The sequence below is a fragment of the Macaca thibetana genome, chromosome 6, assembly GCF_024542745.1.
Source record: "Macaca thibetana thibetana isolate TM-01 chromosome 6, ASM2454274v1, whole genome shotgun sequence".
NCBI classification, from domain to species: Eukaryota; Metazoa; Chordata; class Mammalia; order Primates; family Cercopithecidae; genus Macaca; species Macaca thibetana.
The window spans coordinates 94,208,975-94,229,755 of record NC_065583.1 but is presented as its reverse complement, the minus strand read 5'-3'; the positions used below and the strand labels follow the sequence as shown (position 1 = coordinate 94,229,755).

At 36.2% G+C, this 20,781-nt stretch overlaps 1 protein-coding gene and 1 non-coding gene across 4 annotated transcripts in view; one reads left to right on the top strand and one right to left on the bottom strand.

The window, feature by feature from the left end:
- RASA1 (RAS p21 protein activator 1) overlaps positions 1-20,781 on the top strand; it is a 121,524-nt gene that overhangs the window by 13,518 nt on the left and 87,225 nt on the right. Inside the window, exon 1 of one of the 3 annotated variants that reach the window (XM_050795160.1) lies at positions 16,152-17,001. The exons of the other annotated variants lie outside the window; for them this stretch is intronic. The gene's annotated coding sequence lies outside the window, so the exon portion shown is untranslated. Of the gene's footprint in view, positions 1-16,151; positions 17,002-20,781 lie in introns of those variants that run through there. 3 annotated transcript variants of the gene reach the window in all.
- Positions 17,203-17,313, bottom strand: LOC126957719 (U6 spliceosomal RNA). The gene has a single exon (XR_007726895.1). It is a non-coding gene; the product is annotated as a U6 spliceosomal RNA (small nuclear RNA).

Genomic DNA, 20,781 nt, shown 5'->3' with positions numbered 1-20,781 from the left:
TTGCATTTTCCTAAGATTAGTGCTGTTGAGCATCTTTTCTTGTGCTTATTGGCCATTTGTATATACGTATTTTTTTTTTGGAGAAATGTCTATTGCCCATTTTTGTTTTTTGTTTTTTTTTGAGACGGAGTCTAGCTCCGTTGCCCAGGCTGGAGTGCAGTTCCAGCTCACTGCAACCTCCTACTCCTGGATTTAAGCGATTCTCCTGTTTCAGCCTCCCAACTAGCTGGGATTATGGAAGCATGCCACCCCACCCGGGTAATTTTTGTGTTTTTGGTAGAGATGGGGTGTCACCATGTTGGTCAGGATGGTCTCGAACTCCTGACCTCAAGTGATCCACCAGTTTCAGCCTCCCAAAGTGCTGGGATTACAGGCGTGAGCCACCGCCCCAGCCTATTTCTTATTTTTGAGTTGAGTTTGATTTTTTTGTTTTTGTAGTTCTTTATATGTTCTTGATATTAATCCCCTATCAGCTATATAATTAGCAAATATTTTTGCCCATTCCACAGGCTACTTTTTAATTTTGTTGATAGTGTCCTTTCATGCATTTAATTTTGATGAATTCCAGCTTACATGTTTTTTTCTTTTGTTTTCTATATAATTTTCATTTCAGTCATCAATTACGATTTGAAAACCTCTGGAGTAGAAGGATAGTCTGTTGTTTTTATCTGCATTTCTGCTTTTCTCATTGTTTTTTCTTCTTGGTGTTTTGAGATTCCTTCTTTTATTACTTGAAGAATTTCCTTATTCTTTAAAGGTATGTGTGCTGGTAACAGTTTATTCATTTTCCTTTTGCCTGTGAATGTCATTATTTCACCATTATTCCTGAAAGATAATTTCACCACGAATAAAATTTATGGTTGACAGTTCTTTTCTTTCAGAAGTTGAAAAATTTTGTGCCACTTTTCTTCTATCCTTTATAGTTTCAGATGATAAATCTCTTGCCAGTTGAATTGGTGTTCCCCTATAAGGTAATGTGTCTTTTCTCTGTGATTGCTTTCAAAATCTTTATCTTTGTTTTCAGAAGTCTAGTGATATGTCAGGGTTTCTGTGGGTTTACCTATTTGAGATTTGATCACTTCCTGCATCTGTAGGTTTATATTTTTCTCCAAATATGGATTTTTCCAGCCAGTATTTTTGAATACTCTTTTAATTCCATCCTCTTTTCTTTATGGGACTCCAGTGATACGGAGTTAGATCTTAACGTTACTGTCTTACAGGTCCTCAAGACTTTAACTTCTTTTTAGTCATTTTTCTTGCTGTTGTTCAGATTGGGTGAATTCTATTGATCTGTTGGTCCTCAAGTTCACAGATTCTGTCATCTGTCATCTGCTATTGAGCCCATTAGGTTGAAAAAAATAATTTTTTTGACAAAAATTGTGTGTATGTATTGTGTACAACATATATTTTGATAGATGTATACGTTGTGGAATGGCTAAACTGAGCTAATTAACCTGCATTACATCATGTACTGAGCATTTTTTTTGTGCTGAAAACACAATCGTAGCAATTTAAAGTATGCAGTAAACTATTATTATAAACTATGGACACCATGTTTGTGCCATACATCTCTTGAACTTATTCCTCTTAACGGAAATTTATCTCCTTTGATCAACATTTCCTCACCTATCCAATAAGTTTTGTTTTTTGTGATTTTTTTTTTTTTCGGTTGGTATTGTAGCTTGTTTTATCATCATTTGGTTGGTTTTACAACTTTTTTCTTTGCTGAAATATTCTATTTTTAAAATCTGTTTTAAAATTTGTAATTGATTGTTGAAGTGTTTTTAATGATAGCTGATTGAAAATTAAAAAAAAAAAAAAACCTTTCCAACATCTAATACACATCAACATTAACATTTTTATTTTCTTTTTCTTATCCAAGTTGTGATTTTCTTGGTTCTTGGTATGATGCATGAGTTTTGATTGTACGTTGGACATTTTGGCTTCTAGATAATTTTTAAATAGTCACTTTTCCGCTAAATGTGATTAATACATGTTTACTATAGAAAATTTGGAGACTATTAGAAAATACGAAGAAAAACCAATCATCCTTACATTTTACTACCAAAGGTCATAACCACTGTTAAGTTTTTGTATATTATATGTATATAAAACACATCTGTATATATCCCTATCCCCCTAAATATAGCTAACATTTTCACATATGAGGGCATTGAGATGTGGAGGGTTTTAAGTAACTTTCCCAAGTCACAGAGCTACCAAGTGAAACAAACCCAAGCTTTTGACCCCTAAGTCTATTTAGCCACTATGCCCCATTCCCGCTTCTGTTTTTCTTCCTTAATGCTTCAAAAAAATTGTTTCAGTGGGAGAATGAAGTTATTTGAGGAGAAATTAGGGTGTTATAGCCATCTTAACGGACTTAGTACAGTGTTTATTTTGGGTAGTTCAGTATTTATGGATATTCATGTACTTGCATGCATTCTGGAGGTTATCTCAGGCAATAGAGAAATGAGCTTTGATATTTCTGTATATGCATTTATTTAGGGATACTTGTATCAACAAATACCTCCTTAAGGTTGAAGGCCTTTTTTTTTTTGACAGATTTTTAAATCTCCTTTCAAGACAAATGCAGAAATATGAAACAACATACAATGAAACCCAATTTTTTTCTTATCAGTGTTATAATGAAATGAGGTTATTTGAGGATCTTCTGCATGTTGTTTTCTTAAGGTTGCAGTTTCTAAGAACCTATCAGTGATGAAGTGAGGATGTAACTGTAATATTTTAATTAAACCATTGTTAGCTTTCTTATTTATTGAACAGCCACCGTATAGGAATTGTTTCATACATTATGTCGCTTAAGTGACTGTAGGTTGCTTTCTCTCCATATATAGACAGACAGGTAGGTAGGTAGATGGTAAGCTTAGTTGTTCACTCACATCAGTTGGGTTTTAGGGTGGCTGCCAAAGCATGGATTTAGAGGAAGTTATCAATCACTGCATTCAGTAGTGACCATATGACAGCTTAGGAATATTTTACTGTCTTTTAGTTCCTCCTTGATGAAGAAAGCTAATCCAGGTATCTGGAGTGGAGTTGTTCTCTACTTAGTACTTAGGGGACACTGCAATGCTTTATTGCTGGTGGTAGAAGAAATAAAATTTCAGTTAGATTTTAGTAGTTCTTTGGAATCATGTAGTAATTCTCCACATTTCTCATTTTTGGTAATTAAAAAGAATAACTATTGTTTGTGTTTTGTTAGCACATAAATCTGATTAATTTCTCATTGAATTTGGAAAAAAGAACACAAACCTCAGACTAACAGGAGATCATATTCTCTAGTTAATATTAGGATTCCTGAATATCTTCCTTTTGCCTGATCATTGGGATCAAAATCTTTTTATCATGAAGCTGTTTCTGAAATTATAGCAAGTGAATAGGAAATAACCTGATATTTTTGTTTTGACGTTGTTTTTTAAGAACCTTATCTATGTGATAAAATAACGTTTAACATTAAAGTTAGTGTCAGAAATCATATAACGTTTTAAAGTTCTGTGGAAATAATGGTACCGTTCATTCATTCATTCATTCATTCATTTAGTCATTCATTCATTCATTTATTTTGAGATGGAGCCTCGTTCTGTCGCCAGGCTGGAGTGCAGTTGTGTGATCTCGGCTCTCTGCAACCTCTGCTTCCTGGGTTCAAGCGATTCTTGTGCCTCAGCTTCCCGAGTAGCTGGGACTACAGGCGAGTGCCACCACGCCCAGCTAATTTTTGTATTTTTTGGGAGAGACAGGGTTTCACCGTGTTGGCCAGGATGGTCTTGATTTCTTGACCTTGTGGTCCACCCGCCTTAGCCCCCCAAAGTGCTGAGATTATAGGTGTGAGCCCCCGCTCCTGGCAATGGTACCTTTTAATAAATTAGTTTTAATTTTTGTGGAAATGGTATTATCTTCCTAGTGCACAGGGCCCTTGAGAGAGTACAGTGGAATAAAAGTTTAAATATAATAGGAGACAAATTGTGTTATGCTTTGAATGCTATGGTAATGACTTGTGCATAGCATTGTAGTATAGATATGTGGAATTGTAATGCAATTCTCTTCTCAACTTTTAAAAACAATTTTTTTAAGATTTCAGTCAGTCTCTCTTTTTTTTTTTTTTTTTTTGAGATAAAGTCTCGCTCTGTTGCCTAGGCTGGCGTGCAGTGGTGCGATCTCAGCTCACTGCAACCTCCGCCTCCCGGGTTCAAGCAATTCTTCTGTCTTAGCCTCCTGAGTAGCTGGGATCACAGGCGCACACCGCCATGCCCAGCTAATTTTTGTGTTTTTAGCAGAGATGGGATTTCACCAGGTTGACCAAGCTGGTCTCAAACTCCTGACCCTAGGTAATCCACCTGTCTCAGCCTTCCAGAGTGCTGTGATTACGGGTCTGAGCCACCATGCCTGGCCAGTCGGTCTCTTTTTCTCCTTTTCCACTCTAACCAGTTATGTAGATTGTTCTATTCTACCTCCGAAATAGATCTAACATTTCTTTCTTTTATTATTATTATTATTATTTTTGCAATGGAGTTTCGCTCTGTAGCCCAGGCTGGAATACAGTGGCACGATATTGGCTCACTGAAACCGCCGCCTCCTGATTCAAGCAATTCTCATGCTTCAGCCTCCCGAGTAGCTGGGATTATAGGCACGTGCCACCACCCCTGGCTAATTTTTGTATTTTTTTTAGTAGAGTCAGGGTTTCACCATGTTGGCAAGGCTGGTCTCGGATGCCTGACATCAAGTGATCCACTCGCATTTGGCCTCCCAAAAAGGATCTAACTTTTCTTTTTTATCTCCTTTATGTGATTCACACCCTTATTTTCTCTTTCTTCTCCTATTAGAGTGGTCTGTTGCTTTTTTCCCTTTTACTGACCTCTTCCTCAGCCAATTAATAACTGTTTATTATTGACTTTCAAAATGTTTAACTTCAACCCAAGTAAAAATTAAGAAATTCTTGGTACATTATGACACAGAGTTTATGTGTATATTTAAATTTAAAAAAAACCGCAAAGGTTTAATGAAAAATACCCTTTTAAATTACTACTTGATACAATTCTGTTTTCATTTTAATTCTGTTATACTCTACTTAAAAATTACTGGTAGAAAGCAACTAAATTGAATTTGAAACTCCCAGCAGTTTGAAAAATTGCTTTACTTTACTTTCAGTGTAATCTTGTAAAGACATATTTTATACTTTTTAAAATCTTTTTGTGAGTTTATTGTTTACAGAGTAGTGGCCTTCAGATATAGTTTTGACTATGACTCACTAGAAGAAATAGATTTTACACCTGTGACCCAGCATACACTTATGCAGAAACGTATACACACACACACCCCCCCACACACACCCACCCACCCACACTCTAGAAGCAATTTTATGTCTCTCCTTTTTTTATTTCTTCTTCCCTTTTTTTTATTTCTCCTTTCTCCCTACCTTGATTACATGACAAATTTTCATTTATTCTTCTGAATACAGCTGGGACATTCTTGAAGTTGATGTAATATGGCAAAAAACAAAGATTTCTTCTCAGTGACAACAACGATGTCATCAAACCAACTTGGAAAGAATTATTTTCTGAGAGAATTAAACCACACAATCTCAATTAAATCAACGTGCATGAATTACACAAGTTTTTTCTTTAGAAAGACCTGACAGTAACCTGCTTGGTGATACTAGCTTATTTAAGTAATAGGGATTGTAGCAAACGATGTGGTCATAGTGGACTCATGTAAAATGGAGCCTTATTAAGGGTTAGCTTGTCAGGTATCATCTAAGTTCAAGTGAGTGGGCTTTTTTTTTAGCCCAAGGATGGAACCTGTTTCTGGTGGAGTTATTCTTGGTAATATGTAAATGTTTTTATTAGATATATCATTTTTTTGTGCGCAGATTGCATACTCAATAAGCAAACTTTACCCCAAGTATTTATGTTGGAAAATTTTAAATTTGCAGGAAAGTTGGAAGAATACTGAGTAACTTTACATTTTGTCACATTTAGTTTGTCCCTTTCTCTTTATACACACATGTATATATTATTTTCGCTGAACTGTTTAAAAGTTAGTTGCAGAGATCTTGTTCTTTTCCACTGAAATACTTTATCACGTATTTCCCAAGAATAAGGACAATAGCCCACAAAGCCAAATACAATAAATTTAACATTAATATATTATTCATATATCATCAGTTTTTCCTATAGTGTCATTTATATCTGTCTGTTTTAATGAATTGCATTTAATTGTTATGTCTTTTTTGTCTCCTTTAATCTAGAACAGTCCCTTTTGCTTTTCATTTCTTTTGTAACATTAACATTTTTGGAGAGTTTAGGATAGTTCTGCAGAATGTGTCTCAATTTGTATTTGATTGTTTTCTCATAATTAGATTTGGATTAACCATTACTGGCAGAGATATGCCATAGATCATGAGTTCTCAGTACCTAGGGGCACATGATGTCAATTATCCTGTTGATGATGTACCTAAGTTTGAACTTGGTTAAGGTGGGTTCCACCAGATTTTGCTATTATAAAAGATACCTTTCTCTTTATAATTAATAAATAGTAAGTACCCATTAGTTTTAGTATCCATTGATTATTTTTACCTGAATCATTTATTTTCTTGTAATGATATTGTAAAAATGGTGATTTTTTCCCCCCATTTGTAATTTCTTTGAAATTTATTAGTTGGCAACCTTCATTAGAGAATCTTAGGATTACAGTTTGGCTTCCCACTTAGTAGGCTTGTAGGGGAGATTAGACTGGGCAGAGATACATGCGGGCATGCATGTATTTTATTTTATTACTACTATTTTTTGAAACAAGGTTTTGCTTTGTTGCTCAGGTTGGAGTGCAGTGGTGTAACTGTTCACTGCAGCCTCAACCTCCCAGGTTCAAGCGGTCTTCCCACCTCAGCCTTCCTGTTAAAGTTACTAGGACTACAGGTGCTTGCCACCATGCCCAGCTAATGCTTTATTTTTTGTATAGACAGGGTCTCACCTATTTCCCAGGCTCATCTTGAACTCTTGGACTTGAGTGATCCTCCCTCCTTGGCCTCCCAAAGTGCTGGGATTACAGGCATGAGCCACTGTGCTTGGCTTAATTTTATTGTTGTTGTTAATAGATACATTGTCCTTGCGGTTTCTATATTAGTCACTTGTGAGCTTTATTAGAATGGATCAGCAACCTTATATCCCATCAACCCCCCCCTTTTTTTTTTTTTTTTTTTTTGAGACGGAGTCTCGCTTTGTCACCCAGGCTGGAGTGCAGTGGCCGGATCTCAGCTCACTGCAAGCTCCGCCTCCCGGGTTTACGCCATTCTCCTGTCTCAGCCTCCCGAGTAGCTGGGACTACAGGCGCCTGCCACCTCGCCTGGCTAGTTTTTTGTATTTTTTTTTGGTAGAGACGGGTTTCACCGTGTTAGCCAGGATGATCTCGATCTCCTGACCTAGTGATCCGCCCGTCTCGGCCTCCCAAAGTGCTGGGATTACAGGCTTGAGCCACCGTGCCCAGCCCCATCAACTCTTAATACTTGACTCACTTGAGTTTAAGTTGTATATCCTGGAGAAGTCATCTTGACTTTTGGTATTTAATGATGTTTCTTGACAGCAAATTATATGGCTTGTTCTGGGGGAAACCCTTCTGCCTTGCATCTTACCCGTTTGTATTGCATTTTTACAGTGACTTATTTCAAGGCAATGAGGACAAGAAGGATGCAAAATCAAAAAAGGCATTGGATTTAATGGTTAAAGGTGGTGTATAAGGGACAGGAATGCAGTTTGAGTAAAATGGTGAATACTTCTAGATAGGCACAAAAATTTTGTTTCCTCGAGTTCACTTTTTAAAAATTAATAAATTTTATGTTTTAGAATAGTTTTAGCTTTATAGCAAAATCGAGGGGAAAGTAGAGTTCCCATATTCCACCCCGTTTGTTTCCCACTGTTGACATCCAGCACACTGGCACATTTGTTTCCAGTGATGAACTTACATTAGCATATTATTGTCACCCAGTGTTCATAGTTTATGTTAGGGTTTATTCTTGACGTTGTACATTCTGTGGGTTTTGACAAATGTTTAATGACATGTATGCCACATTGTAGTGTCATACAAAATAGTTTCATTGCCTAAAAATCCTGTATATTTTGTCTGTTCATTCTTCCTTTCCCCTTAGCCCCGTCAGTCACTAATCTTTTTACTGTCTCCATAGTTTTACCTTCTCCAGGATGTTGTAGAGATGGAATTGTACAGTATGTAGCCTTTTCAGATTGACTTCTTTCACTTAATAACATGCATTTAGGATTCTTTCTTTCTTTCCATGGTTCAGTAACTAATTTCTTTTTTTATCTGAATGTACCATAATTTATCTGGTCAGCTAGTGGTTGTTTATGAATTTTGGCAATTATGAATAAAGGTGCTTATAAACATTTGCGTGCAGGTTTTTTTTGTGGCCATAAGTTTTCAGTTTATTGGGATAAATAACAAGAAGCCTGATTACTGGATAGTAGAGTAAAAGTATGTTTTGGAAGAAACTGCCAAACTGTCTTCCATAGTGGCTGCACCATTTTGCATTCCCACCTGTAGTGAATGACAGTTCCTGTTGCTCTACATTCTTGCCAGCAGTCGATATTGCCAGATTTTTGGATTTGGGCCATTGTAAAAGGTGTATAATGATATCATCTTTGAATATGCCATTTTCTAATCACATATGATATATAATGGTTTGGATATGTCACTCCTCTAGATCTCTTGTTATGGCCAGGGTGGTGACTTATATCTATAATCCCAGCACTTTGGGAGGCTGAGTTGGGAGGATTGCTTGAGGCCAGGAGTTTGCGACCAGCTTGGCCAACATAATGAGACTGAGACTCTGTCTCTACGAAAAAGAAAAAAATCAGCCAGGTGGTGGTCAGCACACCTGTGGTCCCAGCTACTTAGGAGGCTGAGTGAGGAGGATCACTTAAGCCTGAGAGGTCAAGGCTGCAGTGAGCTATGATTGTGCCATGGCACTCCAACCTGGGCAACAGGGTGAGACCCTGTCTCCAAGGTTTGGGTCATGGAGGAGGATCCCTCATGACTTGCTGCCATTCTCCTGATAGTGAGTTTGTTTTCACGAGGTCTGGTTATTGTAAATTGTGGCACCTTGCCCACTACTCTCTGTTGCTCCTACTTTCATGAAACATCATGTAATATGTTTGCTCCCACTTTGCCTTCCACCATGAGTAAAAGCTTCCTGAGCCTACCCTGAAGCTGAGCAGATGCTGACACGATGCTTCCTATACAGCCTTCAGAACTATGAGCTAGTTAAACCACTTATAAATTACCCAGGCTCAGGTATTTCTTTATAGCCATGCAAGAATGGTCTAATACATGTGATACTGAACATCTTTTCATGTGTTTGTTTGCCATCTTTATGTCTTCTTTGGTGAGGTGTCTGTTTCAGGTCTTTTACCCATTTTAAAACCAGGTTTGTTTTCTTATTGTTGTGAAGAGTTCTTTGTGTATTTTTGGATAACAGTCCTTTACCAGATGTGTCTTTTGAAAATATTTTTCTCCCAGTCTGTGGTTTGTCTTTTGATTTTCTTGACAGTTGCTTTTTGCAGAGCAGAAGTTTTTAATTTTAATGAAATCCAGCTTATTCGTTTTTTCTTTCATGGATTGTGACTTTTGTGTCTGAGAAGTCATCGCCATAGCCAAGGTCATTAGATTTTCTTTATTGTTATTGTCTAGGAGTTTTACACTTTTGCATTTTAATTTAGGTCTGTGATCCATTTTGATTTAAATTTTGTGAAGGGTGTAAGGTGAGTGTTTGCATTCTTTTTTTTTTGACATGTGGATGTCCAGTTGTGCCAGCACTGTTTGTTAAAAAATCTGTCTTTGCTCCATTATCTTACCTTTGCTCTTTTTTCCAAAGATGATTTGTTGTATTTATTTGGGTCTGTTTCTGGGTTTCCTGTTCTGTTCCATTGATTTATTTGTCCTTTTCCAAAATACAACACTATCTTGGTTACTGAAGCATTATAATAAGTCTAGTAGTGTCAATCCCTGCGACTTTGTTTTTCTTTCAATGTTATGTTGGTTATTCTAGGTCTTTTACCTCTCTGTAAAAACTTTAGAATCAGTTTGTTGATATCCACAAAATAATTGCTGGGATTTTGATTGGAATTGTGCCAAATCTGTAAATCAAGTTGGGAAGAACAGACATGTTGATATTGAGTCTTATTCATGAACCTGGAGTATCTCTCCATTTATTTAGTTCTTTGTTATGTTCCATCAGTTTTGTAGTTTTTCTCATATAGATCCTGTACATATTTTGTTAGAATTATACCTAAGTATTTCATTTTTTGGTTGCTAATGTAAATGGTAATGTGTTTTAAATTTCTTTTGTACATACAGGAAAGCCATTGGCTTTCCTTGTATTTTGCAACCTTGCTTGTTAGTTCCATGAAGTTTTTTTTGTCAGTTCTTTCTGATTTTCTACCTAGACAAACCTGTCATCTGAGAACAAAGACAGTATTATTTCTTCTTTCCCAGTGTACCTTTTTCCCTTTCCTGTTTTACTACATTAGCTAGGACTTTGAGTATGATTCGAAAAGCAGTGGTAAGAGGAGGCATCCTTGAATTTTTCCCTATCTTGGTGGGAAAGCTTTGACATTCTCCATTAAGTATGGTGTTAATTGTCGATTTACTTGGTAGATTTTTGTTTTTTCATCAAGTTGAGAAAGTTCCCTTCTATTCCTCATTTGCTTAGCATTTTCATCATGATTGGGTATTGGATACCGTCAAATGGAATTTTTGCATCTATTAATATGATCATGTGATTTTTCTTCTTCAGCCTGATGTGATTAATTACATTGATTTTTTAAAATGTTGAGCCAGTCTTGATAAATACTGCTTGATCATGATATGTAATTCTTTTTGTACATTGTTGGATTTAATTTGCTAATATTTCGTTGAGGATGTTTCCATCTCTGTTCATAAGAGATTGGTCTGTAGTTTTCTTTTCTTGTAATGTCTTTGTCTGGTTTTGATATTAGGTTAGTATTGTCCTCACAGAATGACTTAGGAAGTAACTGCTGTATTTCTGAAAGACATTGTAGAGAATTGGTATTATTTCTTCTTTATATGTTGATTAGAACTCACCAGTGAACCCATCTGGATTTGGTTCCCTCTGTTTCTGAAAGTTAGTTATTGATTCAATTTCTTTAATAGATATAGGTCTATTCAAGATTGTTTTTTTTCTTCTTGTGTGAGTTTTGGCAGATTATGTTTTTTAAGGACTTGCTCCATTTCATTTAGCTTTGCAAATTTGTGGACATAGATTTATTTACGATATTAGTTTATTATCTTTTTAATGGCTTTGGGGTAGTAGCAATTAGTAAAGATCTTCTCTTTCATTTATGATATTACTAATTTGTCTTCTGTCTTTTTTTCTGAGTCTGGCTAGAGGCTTACCAGTTTTATTGATCTTTTCAGAAAAGTTACTTTTGGGTTTGTTAATTTACTCTATTGATTTCCTGTTTTCAATTTCATTGATTTTTGCTGTAATATTTATATTTCTCTTTATCTGCTTACTTTGGAGTTAATTTGCTTTTCTTTCTTGCTTTCTATGATGAAGTTTAGAGTATTATTATTATTTACAAATTTTATTTAAGAGACAGGATCTCGCTACATGGCTCAAGCTGGAGTGCAGGGACTGTTTCCAGGTGCAATCCCACTACTGATATGTGTTTTGACCTGCTCTGTTTTTAACCTGGGCTGGTTCACCCCTCCTTAGGCAACCTGGTGGTATCCTGCTCCCAGGGGTGTTGATGCCAAACTAATCATGGAGGTTCACTGGGCATAGTGTACTACAGTCCAGAACTTCTGAATTCTGTCCATTTTTCTGTCTTCACCACCCAGGTAACTGGGACTACAAGTGTGTACCAGTGCTCCCAGCTGAAGCTCTGATTACTGATTTTTTATCTTACATGTGCATTCAAACTATAAGTTTTCCTCCAACCACTGCTTCTGTTGCATCCCACAAGTGTTAAATTGTATTTTCATTTTAATTTAAAGTATTTTAAAATTGCTCTTCACATTTCCTCTTTGATTAATGTGTTTATTTAGAAGTACTTGGGAATTTTCCTGCCATTTTTTTTTGTTATTTATTTCTAATTTAATTCTGTAGTCTGAGAATAGACATTATATGATTTCTATACTTATAAATTTGTTAAGGCGTGTTATTACTCGGAATGTGGTCTATGTTGGTAAATATTTCATTCGAGCCTGGAAAGAATGTTCAGTCTGCTATTGTTGGATGAAGTGGTCTATAGATGTCAGTTATATCCAGTTGATTGAAAGTGCTGCTGAGTTAAACTATATCTTTACTGATTTGTTGCTGGCTGGATCTGCCCATTCCTGATAGAGGCATGTTGAAATCTCAACTCTAATAGTGCATTTATGTATTTTCTCTTGAAGTTCAGTTTTTTTTTTTGTTTTCATTTATTTTTACTCTCCATTGTTAGGCACATATATATTAAGGATCATTGGATCTTCTTGAGATGCTGATCCCTTTATCATTACTTAATGCCTCTCTTTGTCCCTGGTAACTTTCCGTGCTCTGACGTTGGCTCTGTCTGAAATTAATATAGCTGCTCCCACTTTCTTTTGATTAGTGTTAGCATGGTGTATCTTTCTCCATCCCTTTGCTTTTAATCTGTATGTGTTTTTATATTTAAAATGGGTTTCTTGTTCATATAGTAGGATCTTGTTTTTTGGTCTGCTCTGACAGTCTTTTAATTGGTATATTAGACTTGATGTTTAAAGTGGTTATTGATATAGTTAAATTAATATTCACCATATTTCTTAACGATTTTCTATTTGTTGCCCTGTTTGTAACTTTTTGTTATGCACTTTTTCTGCCTTTTGTGATTTGAGTATTTTATATGATTTCATTTTTCTCTCATTTTTGAGCACATCAGTTATATATATATATATTTTTTTTATTTTATTTATTTATTTTTGAGACACTGTATCACCCAGACTGGAGTACAGTGGCGTAATGTCGTCTCACTGCTCCACTTCCCTGGCTCAAGTGATACTCCCACCTCAGCCTCTTGAGTAGCTGGGACCACAGATGCACACCACCATGCCTGGCTAGTTACTGTTTGTACTTTTTTTTGTAGAGACAGGGTTTTGCTATGTTGCCCAGGCTGGTCTCAGACTCCTGGGCTAAAGCAATCCTCTCACCTTGGCCTCCCAAAGTGCTGGGATTATGGGCATGAGCCACCACGCCTGTCCTCTACTTTTTTCTCTTTTTTTTTTTTTTTTTTTGAGATGGAGTCTTGCTCTGTCATCGAGGCTGGAATGCAGTGTCACCATCTTGGCTCACAGCAACCTCCGCCTTCCATATTCAAGCAATTCTCCTGCCTCAGCCTTCCGGGTAGCTGGGATTACAGGCGTGTGCCACCACGCCTGGCTAATTTTTGTGTTTTTAGTAGAGATGGGATTTTGCCTTGTTGACCAGGCTGGTCTTGAACTCCTGACCTCAAGTGATCTGCCTGCCTTGGCCTCCGAAAGTGCTGGGATTACAGGTGTGAGCCGCTGCGCCTGGCCTTTTTTTTTTTCCTAACTTAAGTGTTTGCCCTGGAGCTTGCAATATATATTTACAGTTTTTCCAAGCACATTGTCAAATAATACTGTGTTGCTTCATGGGTTGTGTAAGAACTTTATAATAACAAAATATTCCTGTTTCCTTGCTTCTGTCCTTTTCTATCTTGTCATTCATTTCACTTATACATAGGCATACGCAAGCAAATACATCATTGCTATTATTTTGAACTGTTACCTTTTAGCTGAATTAAAAATAAGAAAAATAAAAGTTTTTATTTTACCTTCACTTGTTCTCTCATGTTCTTCCTGAGTTTCTGACCTATATCTTTATCCTTCTCTTTCATGAAATTATTTTAATATGTCTTGCAAGGCAGGTCTACTGGCAACACATCTCTTCGATTTTTGTTTGAGAATGTCTTTATGTTTCTTTCACTCTAGAAGGATAGTGTCACATGGTATACATTTTTAGATTCATGTTTTTTTTTTCTCTCAACACTTTAGTGTTTCATTCTACTCTCCTGTTTGCATTGTTTCTGAGGAGAAGCTGGTCTTCCGTAAGCAAGGTGTTTTTTGCCTCTGGTTTCTTTCAAGATTTTTTTTCTTTGTTTTTGATTTTCTGAAGCTTGAATATGATATGCTTAAATTTTTAAAAAATATTTTTAGGTTTTTAGGGGCCTCAGTCTTAATATTCTGAGTTTTATGGATCTGTGGTTTGGTGTCTGATATGAACTTGGAAATTGAGTCATTTTTGTTTCCTTGTGTTATCAGTGTATGTAAGTTACACCTTTTTTAGTTGTCCTACAGTTCTTAATGTTCCACTCTTTCTTTTTCCTCTCTGTTTTTTCTTTGCTTTTCAGTTTTGGAAGTAGTTTCTGTTGTTAGACCCTTAAGCTCAGAGATGCTTTCCTTAGCTACGTTCAGTATATTAACGAAGCCATTAAAGGCATTCTTCGTTTCTGTTACATTGCTTTTGATTTCTAACATTTCTCTTTATCCTTTCTTAGAATTTCCATTTCTCTGCTTACGTTGTCTATGTATTTGCATATTGTCTTCCCTTTTCATAAAGCACCTAGCATATTAATCATAGTTTTAAAAAATTCCCAATCTGGTAACTCCAGAATTCCTGTCATGTCTGTTTTTGATGCTTTCTCTGTCTCTTTAAACTGTTTTTTGCCTTTTATTATGTCTTGTAATTTTTTATTGAAAGGTATACATGATGTACTAGGTAAAAGGAACTGCTGCAAATAGGCCTTTAGTGATGTAGTTATAAGGGAGGCATTGTGTAGTCCTAGTATTAGGTCCCAGTTTTTTGGTGAAATTGTGCTCCTGGACTGTGAACGTAACCATTGTTTCTCAGTCCCCCACCCTTATCCCTTTCACCTTTAGGTGGGATAGAATGGCTAGAAGGGGCTGGAATTTGGTATTTCCCTTTCCTCTTGTGAAAGGCTAAAGTGAACTGGAGTTATTCACTGTACTTCTTTATCCACAGGTAGATTAGGCTCTGGTAAATTAGTTTCTGTTCAAGGCAGGCCTTGTTAAAAACTGATTGCTGTGGCATATTTCAAAATTGTTCCTTTTTCCTTTCCCCTGGCAGAAGCACAAAGGGATTTTTCTCTGATATTTACTGTAAGGGCCTAGCAGAGCTCCTGGAGGTAAAATTCACAAGAGTGTCAGGGCCTTACATGACTGGGTCCTCCTGGAGTTTTAAATTGTCATTTGTTTGCACCGAGTCTCCAACAATTTGTCGTTATAGTTGAAATATTCTTACCCTGGCACTGGTTCCCAAGGAAGTTTCTGCTTGTGGGTTTCTGTTCTGATGACTTGGGATTTTTCTCTATCTGCCTGCCTGTCTCTGAATTTTGGGGGACAGTGGTTTGCCCTGTGACCTCACTTCTCTGAAGGATCTCACTAGAGCTATTGATTTTTCAGTTTGTTCAGCTTTTTACTTGTTAGGATGGAGTGGTGACTTTTAATCTTCTTGTATGTAAAGAAAGAACAGGAGGCCAGGCACAGTGACTCACGCCTGTAATCCCAGCACTTTGGGAGACTGAGGCGGGCGGATCACGAGGTGAGGAGATCAAGACCATTCTGGCTAACACAGTGAAACCCCGTCACTACTGAAAATACAAAAAATTAGCTGGGTGTGGTGGCAGGCGCCTGCAGTCCCAGCTACTCGGGAGTCTAAGGCAGGAGAATGGTGTGAGCCCGGGAGGCGGAGCTTGCAGTGAGCGGAGATTGTGCCACTGTACTCCAGCCTGGGCGACAGAGCAAGACTCCGTCTGAAAAAAAAAAAAAAAAAAAGGAGGAACAGGAAACTGACAGTGGCTTAAAGGCCGCTTAAAGGTTACAAGTTTTAAAGGGGTTGAAAAGAGATTGGTTTGTGGGAATTTGGAGGCTACATCCTTTCAGAGAATAAGTAGTTAGAGGGGATAGCAAATTAAGGGGAGTAGATTTTTCAGAATAGCAAAAGATAATACTTGATAATTTTTTTTATTAATAGTAAATAGTTAATTTATAAATTAACTATTTATAACTTAATAAATAGTTATAATAAATAAATAAATTAAATAACTTAATAGTATTTTATAAATCAATCATCGAGGTTGGATTTTTTGTTTTTACCCTAGTGTATTTGAAAGTAAATGATGCTTTATTTTTAATATTTGCCGATGTATTTAATCAAAACCTAGAGAATTGAGGTAGACATTGTATCAGAAGAAAGCAGTTTTGAACAAAGAGAGCGAATTACTAGTCAGTTAACGAGTGTCAGCTGTTTCATAAGCATCACATAACATTTCCTAAATTGTACACTGCATTGTTCAGTTAAAGGAATTGGTGTTCTGTGACTTTTTGACAGTTAAGTAATTTGAGAACTTCTGCATTTTGGGTCTTTGCTCTTGGAAATCCAGAATGTACATTAACCTGTTTATGCCTAGTGTTCCATTAATGGAGCGCTAAGCATCTGGGAGTTCTTTATATCCTACTGCTCAAGGTCATCGCCAAGGTCCGATTTTTCACACTCAAAAAGTTGCAACCTTAGACATAAATACAGGAGCCCTATGAGTCATTAATATACTAAACAAACTTTCTTGTTTAACTCTGCTTCTTCTAAACTTATGTGCTTAATGATCATTCTCCGCAGGGCATGTTTTGAGAAACATAGTAATAGCAAGTCGTTAGGTTTCTCTCTACCTGGTGCTTACAATGGGAGTAGTATAGAGGAAGAACCCAAGTTTAGCCTTTGGAAAAACCTGCGTTTGTGGTTTTTAATGCTTTTAGTGAATCACTATATTGGAAAAGTTAATTTAAGCTCCTCATGAGTGTTTCCTTTTGTAAAATATAGTAACCTTTCTCCATTTCTAATTCACAGTGATGCTGATGTTTTATAGTTACCAAAAAGGCTATAATAAAGTACTTACATATAAGGTTTGTATATGGTTCTTTTTTCTTTCTTTTTTATTGTCTATATGTAAGGTACACAACATAATGTTTTGATATGCATATATTTAGTGAAGTAATTACTACAGTCAAGTAAGTTAACATATCCCTCATCTCCCACAGTTAACCGTTTCTCTCTCTCTCTCTCTGTGTGTGTGTGTGTGTGTGTGTGTGTGGTAAGAGTGCCAAAAAAATATGGAATGCTTCACAAATTTGCATGTCATTCTTGAGCAGGGGTCATGTTGATCTTTTCTCTATCATCATTCCAATTTTTAGTATATGTGCTGCAGAAGTGAGTACTGTATATGGTTCTTACAAAGAAGGGGAACATTTGACACCTGCTTTCTGGTGGTAGGTGTGATATTGATGTGAATTGTTCCAGGAGTCAGAAACCTATATCGATGTTGAAAGAATAAATCAGTATGCAAGAGAATGGTGTGTAAACATTTTATAGAGGCAACAGTGCTAAGGAGTTATACTGTTTTCTTATAATTTTTTTCTTTTGGACACTTTAATATGTTGCGAAGAGATGACCAATAAAACAAGAATAATAGATATTTAGTGTTGCTTATTAAGCGTTAAGCTGGGGGTTGGGTGCAGTTGGCTCATGCCTGTAATCCCAGCACTTTGAGGGGCCAAAGGAGAGAGGATTGCATGAGCCCAGACCGAGCAACATAGGGAGACCCTGTCTCTACAAAAAATAAAAACAAGAAGTTTAGCAGGGCATGGTGGTGGCACACCTGTGGTCCCAGCTACTCGGGAGGCTGGGGTAGGAGACTCACTTGAACCCAAGCGGTTGAGGTTGCATTGAGTTCTGATCTTGCCACTGCACTCTCACCTGGGTGACAAAGCAAGATCAGTCTCATAAGCTGGGCAGGGTGGCCTCTGCCGGTAATCCCAGCTACTTGGGAGGCTGAGGTGGGAGGACTCTTGAGGCCAGGAGTTTGAGACCACCCTTAACAACCTAGCAAGATCCTGTCTCAAAAAAAATATTAAAATAAAAAGAATTAGATGGATTACAAGAAAACTTCCTTAGCTGGTAAGTTTATCCTACTTACTAATGACAGAAATATAGTTGAAACATGATAGAATAAGGTTTTGGATGAAATCTTATGCAATTATTTATAAGGTAATATCTACAATTCTAATTATTTTGTTGTAAGGATGTTAAAATGAGTTTTAGAATAATGCATATAATAGTTGGGGATAGAAGAGCTTTTTATATGGAAAGAAAATATTCAGATTTTTTGTGTGTTGAAAAAGTTTAAAAGATGATTATATGATTAAAACTTAGGAACAGAGAAAATGAAAAATGGTGACACAATCCTGAGAGGTATAAAACTGTATATGCCAAAGAGGCAGATGCATGAATTTCTGTCCTGTCTCTGACCTTCGTGGGCATGAGACGTTAGTCACGGAAAGGCAGAAAAGATGAGGCAGGGCTAGGTCTTGGCTCTGAGTCACCCATTAACTCAGCTGTTAGTACCAACCACTTAGTCTTAGGCCGCTGAACAGTACATATGTGAATTTTCAAGTTACCACTGTTGTGGCCTCTGCAAACATTTGGCAGTACTGGGGGTTAAGGGAGATTAAGTCCAAGATAATAAAACAGATGAGGGAGAGGGTAACAGCTGGACAACACATTATTATGAGGTGTTTAGTGTAGATGTAGTTTTGACTGTCTAATGTTTTATGTATATGCACAATTACATATAATATGTATGCACATACTAATTTTAAAGCATGCTCCCTTTAGTGTTGAAATGAAAGTTTTAGTATAGAGTTTTTCTGTGTTTAGAATTAATTTTTTTTCCTTGGGTATACTTTTTCTTGAAGTATAACACATACAAAGCATAGTATCTTAAGTGTTCAGCACAATGAATTTTAACAAGTGGATGTACCTGTGTAATCCATACTTAAAGAACCCCAGAATATTATCAGCATCTTAGATGTCTTTTTATGCCTGCTTTCTGCCTAATACGCACACCACCTCCTCCTGAAAAACAAAATTCTAACTTCTTGTATCCTAGATTATTTCTGACTTTTTGAGTTTTATATTATAAAATTGAATCATATACAGGTTGAGTTTCCCTTAATGCTTAGGAACAGAACTGTTTCAGATTTCGTATTTTTGGGGGGCTTTATTTGCATTATACCAGTTGAGCATCTCTAATATGAAATCCAAATGCTCCAATGAGCATTTTGTTTTTGTGTCATGGTGGTCCTCAAAGTTTCAGATTTTGGAGCATTTTGGATTTCAGTTTTCAGATTAGGGATACTCAACCTTTAATATCCATTCTTTTGTGTGTTACTTTGTTATGTTGATGAGATTTATTCATGTTGTCTCATGTAGCACTATTTCCCTTATCTCCATTGCTTGTGTTACATTGTGACTATACCAACAGTATATTATCTTTTTCTACTAGTGATGGACATGACCTTTAAGCTGTGTGTAGTTTGACTATTACAGATAGCATTACTATGAATTTTCTGATAATGACTTTTGATGAACATGTATAGACATTTATGTTATACAGCTAGGATTAGAATTACTGGATCATGGGATGTTCATTTAATAAGCTTGGTAGGAATTGCTGAATAGTTTTGCAAGGTGTTTGTACCCATTTAAATTCTGAGTAGCAACGTGTGAGAATTTCAGTTGCTCTACATTCTTGTGAACATTTAGTATCAAAATAAAATCATTGTAGTGATTTAGTTGGGTTGGTGGTGTAATAGCTCTTGTGGTTTTAAATTTTTATTTTCTTGATGTGATGATTAATGGAAGTGTGTATCTTTTCATATGTTTATTGGTCATTTCTGTAACTCTTCCATGAAGAAGTCTTTTGATTTCCAGTTTTCTATTGGTTTGTCTGTTTTTGTATTTATTTCTGGTTATTCTCTGTCTTGGCTATGAGTCTTTTGATGAGTATATGTGCTTTTGAACTGTTGATTTTTTTAACAGAAGTTAATTTTATCAGTTTTTTTTTTCTTTGTGGTTGAAGTGTAGCACACATAAAGCATAGTATTTTATAGTATACTATACTGAAGCATAGTATTCTAAGTGTTTATCACAATGAATTTTAAAAAGTGGATGTACCTATGTAATCCATACTTAAAGAACCTCAGAATATTGTCAGCATCCTAGATATCTTTTTGGGGCTGCTTTCTGCCTAATACGCACGCTACCTCTTCCCGAATAAACAGAATTCTAACTTCTTCCATCCCAGATTATTTCTGACTTTTTCAGCTTTATATAATAAAATTGAATCATAAATTTTATTATAGGTTGAGGTTTTTTGAGTCATGTTTAAGAAATCTTTGCGTGCTCTAAGGAGACGAACATATTTGCCTGTGTTTTTTCCTAGACACTTTATTATCTTTTTCTTTTAGATATAATGTACATATGGAATTGATTTTTGTGAATGGAGCAAGGAAGAGGTCAAGATTCATTTAAAAACAATGTGGATATCTAGTTGACCCATTTCCATCAAGTAAAAAGCTCATATTTTTCAGACTCATCATTGTCATGAATCAATGGCAATACATGTGTGAGTTTGTTACATCTCACTTCTGTCCCATTAGTCTACTTGTCTATCTTTGCATTAATTCTTAATGTATAATAGCATGACTAATTGTTCTTCAGTAGGACCTGTCTCTTTTTCACTAGTGAAATTGATACTTTGTGACCTTTTTCATTTGTTCAGTCTTCTCTAGTTGCCCAATTTTGTTAATCTTTCCAAGAACCAATTTTTCATTTTTTTTCCTGAA